The 12,377-nt window shown below is 43.1% G+C and overlaps 3 non-coding genes across 3 annotated transcripts; 1 reads left to right on the forward strand and 2 right to left on the reverse strand.

The window, feature by feature from the left end:
• Positions 1–1,215: 1,215 nt before the first annotated feature.
• trnav-aac (transfer RNA valine (anticodon AAC)) lies at positions 1,216–1,288 on the reverse strand. Its single transcript has one exon. It is a non-coding gene; the product is annotated as a tRNA-Val (tRNA).
• Positions 1,289–3,264: 1,976 nt separating this feature from the next.
• On the reverse strand, positions 3,265–3,337 carry trnav-aac (transfer RNA valine (anticodon AAC)). The gene has a single exon. It is a non-coding gene; the product is annotated as a tRNA-Val (tRNA).
• Positions 3,338–7,017: 3,680 nt separating this feature from the next.
• Positions 7,018–7,090, forward strand: trnak-cuu (transfer RNA lysine (anticodon CUU)). Its single transcript has one exon. It is a non-coding gene; the product is annotated as a tRNA-Lys (tRNA).
• Positions 7,091–12,377: the final 5,287 nt, after the last annotated feature.

Genomic DNA, 12,377 nt, shown 5'->3' on the forward strand with positions numbered 1-12,377 from the left:
CACCATTAAATGATTCAATAATGTATTCCTATCAGTATCGCGAGCTGGGTTCGATTCCCGGTTAGGGAAGAAATTTTGATATCACCGTTTCTTATTCATGAATGCGATGTAATTTTATTAAATTAATTACATGCATCTAATGTGAATAAATAAGAACTGCTTTAATCACCATTAATTAACCGGTAAATTTATTTTGCGGAATGAAAGACATAATAATATGGTTACTGAGGGACAGTCGAAACTTCATTCATTTATTTTGCTCTTTGCATCTCCTGAACTGTTAACCCATATCTCATTTTACACATTGCATTTCAGGAGAATGGTTTAAAATGTTCATTGCTTGAGAGAGCAGCGATCTGGGGCAACATTTGTAAAATTTAACGGGACCGGCTATTTCACAGAAAAAAACGATTCTCTCACATGATGTTTTCAGACCACACACTGACTGATCTTTGCTAGGCCCCAAGTGGATGATCTGACACTTGCCCGCGTTGAGCTCCATTATTCACTGGTCAGGGGAGATTTAATAGAGGTGATCAAAATTAAGGGGGAAACCGTTTCCACTGGCAGGAGTGTCAGCAGGGCTATGGGGGAAGAGCAGCGGAGTGGGACTGATTGGATAGCTCTTTCAAAGATGCAATATGAATTCCTCATTTTAACCTGCAATTGATTGATTTTAGTTAACCAACGGTATTAAGGGATCATTGAAGTCTGTGAGACACTTCATAACTGTTTCTATTATCATTAATCAACCCACAACATTTTGTTGCACACTGCAGGAATTGCTAACATGTATACCGGATGACAGTCAAACTTCAATAACTTTTTATAGAATCATAGAAAATTGCCTGAACCCCTGTGGTTCATGAAGGGAATTTTAATGGTTGAGTTCCGTATACACCTTGGAATTCTGGAAAACATGGTTTGTAGTTTGCAGAAACGGGGCTTAGATCTGCTGTTGTGAACCGAGGAAAAGCTGCAGGATCCTTGAATAATCTTTCACAATTCAACTGAAAGCAGCCGGAATGTGCAACTTTGAGAGGGGATGTCTGCAGGGTCAGGGCTGGAAACGGAAGTGAGCGAGCGAAACCGTAGTGTTCTGTGTGTGTGTACAACTGTACAGAATAACACAAATGTAACAGGACTTTGTTACATTGCATAACAAATGCGAATTGATCCATTTTTCTCCGATTCAAATGAACATGATTTACAAAATGTTTCCGCCCGGTTTTGAACCGGGGACTTTTCGCGTGTTAGGTGAACGTGATAACCACTACACTACGGAAACGCCGAATAAAACAGTCGCCTTTGGCAATACATCTATGAATCTATGAAGAAAGTTATTTAAGTTTGACTGTCACCCAGCAAACATGTTACAATTTCCTTCAGTGTGCAACACACATTTTTGTTCGTTTTAATACAATTAATAAGATTCTCACTGGCTTCAATTGTCTTTGTCAGAACTGAAATCCCTGACTGGGAATCAAACCTGATTGTTTTCAATGATGATTGGATTGTCCGATGAGGAGAGATTGAGTAGATTGGGCCTATAATCTCTGGAGTTCAGAAGTACGAGATGTGTTGTCATTGAAAGGTACAATTTTCTTGGAGGGCATGAAACGGTAGAAGATGAGAGGTTGTTTCCCCTGGCTGGAGAGTCTCGAACTAGGAGGCAGAGTCTCAGGATAAGGGGCCGGCCATTTGAGACTCAGATGAGGAGACATTTCTTCACTCAGAGGCTTGTGAATCTTTGCAATTCTCAACCTCAGAGGGCAGTGGATGCTCAGTCATTGAGTATATTCAAGAATTAGGGAGTCCTTTTACACAGAATACAGAAATTAACGTTTGTGAGCTCATCCTTTATATTGAGCGGTTTCTCGTCCTTCAATCGTTGTCAGCTTTCGCCCAGCTGTTACTTCACAGCACCATCTTCTTTGTAAGTTCGAACTCTGTCTCACCGCGGGCGCAGTCTGGGCTTTTTTCAATCCCCTTCAACACCAAAACACATTAAAGCTGTGATTGTAATTTAGTAGTGTGATATTTTTCGAGGCACCATTAAATGATTCAATAATTTATTCCTATCAGTGTTGCAGGCTGGGTTCGATTCACGTTTAGGGAAGAAATTTTGATATCACCGTTTCTTATTCATGAATGCGATGTAATTTTATTAAATTAATTACATGCATCTAATGTGAATAAATAAGAACTGCTTTAATCACCATTAATTAACCGGTAACTTTATTTTGCGGAATGAAAGACATAATAATATGGTTACTGAGGGACAGTCGAAACTTCTTTCATTTATTTTGCTCTTTGCATCTCCTGAACTGTTAACCCATATCTCATTTTACACATTGCATTTCAGGGGAATGGTTTAAAATGTTCATTGCTTGAGAGAGCAGCGATCTGGGGCAACATTTGTAAAATTTAACGGGACCGGCTATTTCACAGAAAAAACCGATTCTCTCACATGATGTTTTCAGACCACACACTGACTGATCTTTGCTAGGCCCCAAGTGGATGATCTGACACTTGCCCGCGTTGAGCTCCATTATTCACTGGTCAGGGGAGATTTAATAGAGGTGATCAAAATTATGGGGGAAACAGTTTCCACTGGCAGGAGTGTCAGCAGGGCTATGGGGGAAGAGCAGCGGAGTGGGACTGATTGGATAGCTCTTTCAAAGATGCATCATGAATTGCTCATTTAACCTGCGATTGATAGCTTTTAGTCAACCAACGGAATTAAGGAATCATTGAAGTCTGTGAGACACTTCATAATTGTTTCTATTATCATTAATCAACCCACAACATTTTGTTGCACACTGCAGGAATTGCTAACATGTATACCGGATGACAGTCAAACTTTAATAACTTATTATAGAATCATAGAAAATTACCTGAACCCCTGAGGTTAATGAAGGGAAATTTAATGGTTGAGTTCCGTATACACCTTGGAATTCTGGAAAACATGGTTTGTTGTTTGCAGCAACGCGGCTTCGATCTGCTGTTGTGAACCGAAGTAAAGCTGCAGGATCCTTGAATAAACTTTCACAATTCAACTGAAAGCAGCCGGATTGTGTAGCTTTGAGAGTGGCTGTCTGCACGGTCAGGGCTGGAAACGGAAGTGAGCGAGTGACACCGTAGTGTTCTGTGTGTGTGCATAACTGTACAGAATAACACAAATGTAACAGGACTTTGTTACTTTGCATAACAAATGGGAATTGATCCATTTTTCTACGATTTAAATTAACATGATTTACAAAATGTTCCCGCCCAATTTCGAACCGGGGACTTTTCGCGTGTTAGGCGAACGTGATAACCACTACACTACGGAAACACTGTATAAAACCATCGCCTTTTGTTATAAATCTATGAATCTCTGACGAAAGTTATTAAAGTTTGACTGTCACCCGGCAAACATGTTACAATTTCCTTCAGTGTGCAACACACATTTTTGTTGGTTTTAATACAATTATTAAGATTCTCACAGACTTCAATGGTCTTTGTCAGAACTGAAATCCCTGACTGGGAATCAAACCTGATTGTTTTCAATGATGATAGGATTGTCCTATGAGGAGAGATTGAGTAGATTGGGCCTATAATCTCTGGAGTTCAGAAGAACGAGAGGTGTTCTCATTGAAAGGTATACTTTTCTTGGAGGGCTTGAAAGGGTAGAAGCTGAGAGGTTGTTTCCCCTGGCTGGAGAGTCTAGAACTGGGGGGCAGAGTCTGAGGATTAGGGGCCGGCTGTTTGAGACTCAGATGAGGAGACATTTCTTCACTCAGAGGCTTGTGATCTTTGCAATTCTCAACCTCAGAGGGCAGTGGATGCTCAGTCATTGAGTATATTCAAGGATTTGAGAGTCCTTTTACACAGAATACAGAAAGTTAACGTTTGTGAGCTCTTCCTTTATATTGAGCGCTGTCTCCTTCTTTAATCGGTGTCAGCTTTCGCTTGGCGGTTACTTCGCAGCACCAACTTCTTTGTAAGTTCGAATTCTGTCTCACCGCGGGCGCAGTCTGGGCTTTTTTCAATCCCCTTCAACACCGAAACACATTATAGCAGTGATTTTAATTTACTAGTGTGATATTTTTCGAGGCACCATTAAATGATTCAATAATTTATTCCTATCAGTTTTGCAGGCTGGGTTCGATTCACGGTTAGGGAAGAAATTTTGAGACCACCGTTTGTTATTCATGAATGCGATGTAATTTTATTAAATTAATTACATGCATCTAATGTGAATAAATAAGAACTGCTTTAATCACCATTAATTAACCGCTAACTTTATTTTGCGGAATGAAAGTCATAATAATATGGTTACTGAGGGACAGTCGAAACTTCATTCATTTATTTTGCTCTTTGCATCTCCTGAACTGTTAACCCATATCTCATTTAATACATTGCATTTTAGGAGAATGGTTTCAAATGTTCATTGCTTGAGAGAGCAGCGATCTGGGGCAACATTTGTAAAATTTAACGGGACCGGCTACTTCACAGAAAAAAACTATTCTCCCACATGATGTTTTCAGACCACACACCGACTGATCTTTGCTCGGCCCCAATTGGATGATCTGATACTTGCCCGCGTTGAACTCCATTAATCACTGGTCAGGGGAGATTTAATAGAGGTGATCAAAATTATGGGGGAAACAGTTTCCGCTGGCAGGAGTGTCAGCAGGGCTATGGGGGAAGAGCAGCGGAGTGGGACTGATTGGATAGCTCTTTCAAAGATGCATCATGAATTGCTCATTTTAACCTGCGATTGATAGCTTTTAGACAACCAACGGTATTAAGGAATCATTGAAGTCTGTGAGACACTTCATATTTGTTTCTATTATCATTAATCAACCCACAACCACGGGCATTTTCACTTCTGTGTCGGGCTCAGCACCATACCTGAAGATTGAACTTGATTTGGCTCGTGATCAGTGCGGCTCAGTGAGATTTCGGCCCGTCTCTCCCTTCACAACCCATCAGTGTGGAGAAAAGAACAGGGAATTTTACACATGTGTTGTGCTCTGTAACTTTATTTGAACATGTCATTGCATTTCACGCTGTGTCCAACAGAGTGAGGTCCCCCGTGCTGTGTCAGCATTGTATCTTTATCAACACTGCAGCTTTACATTAACACAACCTGAGCTCTGAGATCTGGTCCGGTCACATTGCCCGAAGTGAGGAATGAGCGAGAGGGGCAATTCTACCCGGGGATAGAAAAACCTCCAAAAGAACAACAGTATACTGCTTTTGATGTGAAGCCGAAATAGCTCAGTTGGGAGAGCGTTAGACTGAAGATCTAAAGGTCCCGGGTTTCGGTAGGTTTTAGTTACTTTCTGTCTCCTTCACTACAAGAGGAGTGAATGAGGAGAAATTTTACGCTCCTGATGCCGCGTTTCCCAAACGAATGGGAGTGAAACCACATCGGACATGCTGGATCCGGCTCCAACCGTCCGCTGCAGGTGCGAATCCAGTCGGTGTCCCGCCGTCTGCTCTTATACCGGAGCAGTGTTTGTGGGAGGGGCTGTGGTGCGATAATAAATTTTAGAATGAGGTTTGTTAGACCATAGAGCTGTCTTTCTGTTAGTTTCGATTTACACTCTGCCCAGTTGTATATACGAACAGTTAACAATGTTTAACCGATGTGGTGTGTTCAATGATTGTGCAGTAACTCGGTCACCCAGTGTGAGGCTGAAAGACAATCTCGCAGCCTGGGTGCGAGCCTGGCCAACAAGAGCATTGTGGCCGGTTAGCCCAGTTGGTGAAAGCCTGGTGTTAATAACGACAAGGTCGCGAGTTTGATCCCCGTACTGGCCATCAGGATGTTTTCATAATTTTACACTTTTCCCGCACATTTCAAATACAAACTTTATAAGGAAGCCAATGCACACAGACTCACGGGGGATTTATTTGGATTAACATCCATTGCACCTTTGCCACCGGGGCTGAGAGACACATCTTTCTGTTTATTTGTCTTTCTGGGTTTGCTGTTGAACGTTGAACAGGCGGCCTGTTCCCGATAAGGGTAACAGGCAGGTAATAGACAGACAGAGCAGCTCTGACCCCGCGAGATGGGCAAAAGGCTTCAGTTCAGGACAAATGCATCAATGAAATGTTCGCCGGCACCGAGAGAGACAACATCCAGAGAAAACCACTGAAGGAAATCGATTTCAAGTGGATGCCTACCCGCACTTGGTGCCGTGCTTTCGCGAACACGTCTTTTGTGTTCTCATGTTAAAAATATCATTTTGTCCGAACAGTTTGCCTGGTGCGAAAGGATCTGAATTGCAAAGGAGCAGGTAGGAAACACTGCATTGCTGTGCTTGCTGGCAGGAAACTTGCTGCAGCTTTTCTGGTAGTCTAGTGGTTAGGATTCAGGCACTTTTACCGCCGCGGCCCGGGTTCGATTCCCGGTGAGGAAACAGAGCGTTTTGGGGCTGTTTGAATAGCCACCTATACAACGCTGAAATAGTTCAGTTAGGAGATCGATTAGATTTGAACACGCAGAACTTTCTGATCTGGAGTCAGATGTGCTGCCGTTGCACCATGAGGTCCACAACATAACCACGGATGTTCGTAGTTTGTATATATACTCGTTCCACAAACACTGTTTCATTCCTCCTGCCTTCTCCTGATTCCTCAGTGTCATGCACAGAAGCGCCTGATGCCCTCATTTGTTTAAAGTAACAAGCAGACACAAACACAGGTAATTCTTTCAAAATCTACCCGCAGGTGGCCACAGACACAATAAACAGAGCCAGAGAGACAGACAGAATCGGGAATCTCCGGGAAATAGACAAGCGATATTGACAAGGACTAAAGCGATTTGTGATCAGAAATTTGCCTGAACCCCTGTGGTTAATGAAAGGGATTTTGCTGCTTGAGTTCCTTATACGCCTCGGGCTTCTGGAGAACTTGTTTCGCAGTTTCCAGAAACGCGGCTCAGACATGCTGTTGTGACCGGCCGGAGCCACAAGGTTCCTGACTGCAATCAGCGACAAGGCAATGTTGTTGCAACAGGCCCGGCTAGCTCAGTCGGTAGAGCATGAGACTCTTAATCTCAGGGTCGTGGGTTCGACCCCCACGTTGGGTGGTAGTTATTTTGTTAAACTTTTATGTTGCTTTCAAAGCGTCATTAATTAAGCGATATCCTTGTTTTGCACAATGAAAGAAATGCGAACTGAGAAAATACTGCAGATGCTGGAAATATGAATTGAAACAGAAAATGCTGGAGATACTCAGCAGGTCAGGCAGCATCTGCGAAGAGAGAAACAGAGGTAACGTTTCAGGTCGATAACCTTTCGTCAGAACTATAAAAAAAAAGGTAATGGAACAGATTTTTAAGCAGTGCAGGGGATTCAATGAGATCATGGCTGATCTCCTGCCTCAATTCCACTCACCGGCCCTATCGCCATATCCCTTGATGCCCTTACCAGTCAGAAATCTACCCACTTCTGTTTTGAATATACCCAATAACTGAGCCTCCACAGCACTCTGGGGAAGAGAATTCCAAAGATTCACCACTTTCTGTGTGAAGAAATGTCTTCTCTCAGTCCTGAATGGCCTAACCTTTATCCTGAGGCTGTGTCCGCTGGTTCTAGACTCCCCAGCCAAGGGAATCATTCTCCCAGCATCCAACCGATCAAACCGTGTAATAATTTTGCATGCTTCATGAGATCCCCTCTCATTCTTCCGAATTCAAGAGATTACAGGACTAGTTTACTCAATCTCTTAACACAACCGCTTCCCCGAGGCGTGGCTAGTTCTGGAGCACACGCTTTGAGTGCTGCAGCCGGAGTGTTGTCGGAGCTCATTGCATTTGCTGTAACTAATCAGCTCAGCTGTTTCTTAATATCGCTTGGAATTAATCGAATTGAATGAAGTCTGGCTTCTCTCAGGATGGTTACAGACACTTCAGCTTTGTCTTTTGTATTCATCCATCTTTTCTGTTTATTTACTGTATCTAATCGTTTTCTTGATTTTAAAACCCTCTGTCAAATTTCCTCTTAGCCGTCTATGCTCTAAGGAGAACAGCTCCAGCTTCTCTGGTCTATCCACGTAACGGCAATCGTTTATTACTGGAACCAATGAAGTAAATCTCTTCTGTGCTCTCTTCAAATCCTTCATGTCCTTCTGAAAGTGCGGCGCCCAGAATAGGACTCAATACTCCAGCTGCAGCCCAACTAGTATATTATATTATGGTTATCCACAACTTCATGCCGTTTGGACTTCATGTTTCTTTTTATATAAACAAGGATCACACATGGTTTATTAACAGCGTTCTAAAGCTGTTCTGCCATCTTCAACGAATTGTTCACAAACTCCCCCAGTGATATCTGTCCGTTAACCCTTCTAAAATTATTCAATTTAGCTTGTAATCATATCAACTCACAATTTTCAGCATTGAATTTCATCTAAATGTGTCCGCCCATTACAACAGCCTGTCTATGTCATCATTTTTAAAAATTCTTTCATGGGCTGTGGGCGTCGCTGGAAAGACCAGCATTTATTTTCCATTCCTAATTACCTTTGGGAAGGTGGTGGCAAGCCTCCTTCTTCAACCGCTGCAGTCCGTGATGTGAAGGTAGTCCCATTGTGCTGTTAGGGATGGAGTTCCAGGATATTAACACAGCGACGATGCAGGACGGTGTGTGACTTGTAGGGGAACTTGGAGGTGGTGCTGTTCCCATGCACCCGCTGCCCTTGTCCTTCTAGGTGGAATAGGTCGCGGGTTTGGGAGATGCTGCCGAAGAAGCCTTAGCGGTTGCTGCAAAGCATCTTATAGATGGTACACACTGCAGCCATCATGCACTGGTAGCGGAGGGAGTGAATGTTTAAGATGGTGAATAGGGTGCCAATAAACGAGCTGCTTTGTCCTGGATGGTGTCGAGATTCTTGCGTGTTGTTTGTGCTGCTCTCATCCCGGCAAGTGGAGAGTATTCCATCACACTCCTTGTTTGTCCCTTGTAGATGGTGGAAAGTCTTTGGGGAGTCAGGAGGTGCGACACACGCCGCAGAATACCGACCCTCTGACCTGCTGTTGTTGCCACAGTATTTATGTGGCTGGTACAGTTAAGTTTCTGGTCAATGGTGACCCCCAGGATGCTGATGGTAGGAGATTCGGCGATGGTAATACTGCTAAATATCATGGGACGGTGGTTAGACTCTCGGTTGTTGGAGGTAGTAATTGCCTGGCACTTCTGTGGCACGAATGTTACCTGCCACATATCAGCCCAATCCTGAATGCCATCCAGGTCATGTTGCATGCGGGCTTGGACTGCTTTCTTCTTATCTGAGAAGTTGTGAATTGCGCTGAACACTGTGCAGTTATCATCAAACATCCCCATTTCTGACATTATCTTGAAGGGAGGGTCATTGATGAAGCAGCTGAAGATGGTTGGGCCTAGGGCACTACCATGAGGATATCCTGCAGCGATGTCCTGGGCTGTGATGATTGACCTTCAATCACCACGAATTGAAGTCTCTTACTATCTTCATCACTCTTACATATTTCGTATCCTCTGCAATTTTCAAAATTGGGCCTATACCCCCATGTCCATGACGTTAATGTATGCCAAGCACAGCAGTGGCCCGAGTAGTTAACCCGAGGGAACACCAATTTTCACCTCTATACATTACGCAATAACAGCCATTCACCACAACTCGCTGCTTTCTATCCCTTCGCCGCCTTTATATACATGATGCTACTTCCCCTTTTATTGCATGGGCTGCAAATTGTCTCACATGCCTAATATATGGAGCTTTATCAAAAGATTTGTATTGTCCATATACACAATAGCAAATGCACTGCCCTCACCCACCCTCTCTGTTACCTCAGCAAAACACTCAATACAATATCTCATAAAGCTCTCTTCCACAAAAAACATTTGATGTGGGGTGAATTGTTAATTTAAAATCTGATATTATTAGATTTCAGTTACCCAAAGTTATCAAGGGATATGGGGCAAAGCCAGGTGAATGGAGTTAGGCAATAGATCAGCCGTGATCCCCTTGAATGGCTCGAGGGGCTGAATGGCTACTACTACTGTTGCTATGCTCCTGTGCTCCAAACAGGTTTATTCGGGATCGCCTGCTTATATTTCTGGGTTTATGACAGATTACTAGAATCGACAGACAATATATCTGTGATTATGAGGGCTCATTGAGAACAACTGCCTATATATATATATGGATTAATCGTAATTTACTGTAAACTCCAGCCAAGATATCTGGGTTTATCTGGGTTCACTTGGATTACCAGCTATATTATTGGGTTTGTCGGGATTTACTGGGATCAACAGCCTATATATTTTGCTTTCCAGGGTGTATTAGAATTGCCAGCTTACATGTCCAGTATTTATTGGTAAAATGTTCCTGTGTAACAGCCTCTGTCTGTAGCATAACACATTCTGATGAGTCTCCGAGATCACCAGCGGCTCTGCATAAGATTGATTTAGGTGCAACCTCCAGAATGATAAATGCTTATTGGGATCAGTGACTTCTGGATAAATTATCTCTTAGAGAGCACGGTTCAGTGAACATAAGAACATAAGAACAAAAGAAATAGGAGCAGGAGTAGGCCAATCGGCCCCTCGAGCCTGCTCCGCCATTCAATAAGATCATGGCTGATCTGATCCTAACTGCCAATCTACAATCACAGAACCATCTCCTGAATCTAACAGAATTAGACACACGAAATAGGAGCAGGATCAGGCTACACGGCCCCTGGGTCCGCTCCGCTACCCACAGGGCCATGACCGATCCGAACCTAGACTCATGTCCAAATTCCTGCCTGCTCCCCGTAACCCTTAATTCCCTTTACTTCTAGGAAACTGTCTATTTCTGTTTTAAATTTATGTAATGATGTAGCTTCTACAGCTTTTTGGGGCAGCATATTCCATGGACCTACCACCCTCTGACTGAAGTAGTTCCTCCTCATCTCAGTTTTGAAAGAGCAACCCCTTATTCTAAGACTATGCCCCCTAGTTCTAGTTTCGCCCATCATCGGGAACATCCTCCCCGCATCCACCCGATCCAACCCCTTCACAATCTTATATGTTTCAATAAGATCGCCTCTCATTCTTCTGAACTCCAATGAGTAGAGTCCCAATCTACTCAACCTCTCCTCATATGTCCATCCCCTCATCCCCGGGATTAAACGAGTGAACCTTATTTGTACTGACTCGAGAGCAAGTATGTCTTTTCTTAAGTATAGACACCAAAACCGTATGCAGTATTCCAGGTGCGGTCTCGCCAGTACCTTGTACAACTGAAGCAATACCTCCCTATTTTTATATTCTATCCCCCTAGCAATGAAAGCCAACATTACATCGGCCTTCTTAATCACTTGCTGCACCTGCATACTAACCTTTTGAGTTTCGTGCACCAGGACCCCCAGATCCCTTTGTACTTCAGTACTTTCCAGTTTCTTGCCATTAAGATAATAACTTGCTCTACGATTTTTCCTGCCAAAGTGCATAACCTCACACTTTCTAGTATTCTATTCCATCTGTAAAATCTCTGCCCACTTATTTAACCTGTCTATGTCCCCTTGCAGGTTTTTTATGTCCTCCTCACTCACTACTTTCCCTCCCATCTTAGTATCATCTGCAAACTTTGATATGTTACACTCAGTCCCCTCCTCCAAATCGTTAATATAGATTGTAAAGAGTTGGGGACCCAGCACTGACCTCTGCGGAACACCACTAGTTACTGATTGCCAGTCTGAGAATGAACCATTTATCCCAACTCTCTGCCTTCTCTTAGATAGCCAATCCTCTATCCATGCCAGAATATTACCCCCAATCCAGTGATTTTCTATCTTAAGCAATAATCTTATGTGTGGCACCTTGTCAAATGCCTTTTGGATGTCTAAATACATTATGTCCACTGGTTCCCCTTTATCCACCCTCTATGTTACTTCCTCAAAGAACTTCAGCAAATTTGTCAAACATGACTTCCCCCTCATAAAACCATGCTGACTTTGTCCTATTAAATTATGTTTATCCAAATGTCCTGTTACTGTCTCCTTAATAATGGACTCCAAAATTTTACCTACCACAGATGTTAGGCTAACTATTGTTTCCAGCCTTCTGTCTACTGCCCTTTTTAAATAAGGGTGTTACATTAGCAGTTTTCAAGTCTGCCGGGACCTTTGCTGAGTCCAGGGAGTTTTGGAAAATTATTACCAATGCATCCACAATCCCTACCGCCACTTCCCTCAAGACCCTAGAATGTAAGCCATCAGGTCCAGGTGATTTATCCGCCTTGAGTCCCATTAATTTACTGAGTACCACTTCCTTAGTGATTTTGATCGTGTTTAGCTCCTCCCCCCCTATAGCCCCCTGTTTGTCCAGCGTTGGGATATTCTTAGTGTCCTC

Source organism: Somniosus microcephalus, unplaced genomic scaffold, assembly GCF_052327205.1.
Source record: "Somniosus microcephalus isolate GS21.2 unplaced genomic scaffold, FLI_Smic_1.0 scaffold39, whole genome shotgun sequence".
NCBI classification, from domain to species: Eukaryota; Metazoa; Chordata; class Chondrichthyes; order Squaliformes; family Somniosidae; genus Somniosus; species Somniosus microcephalus.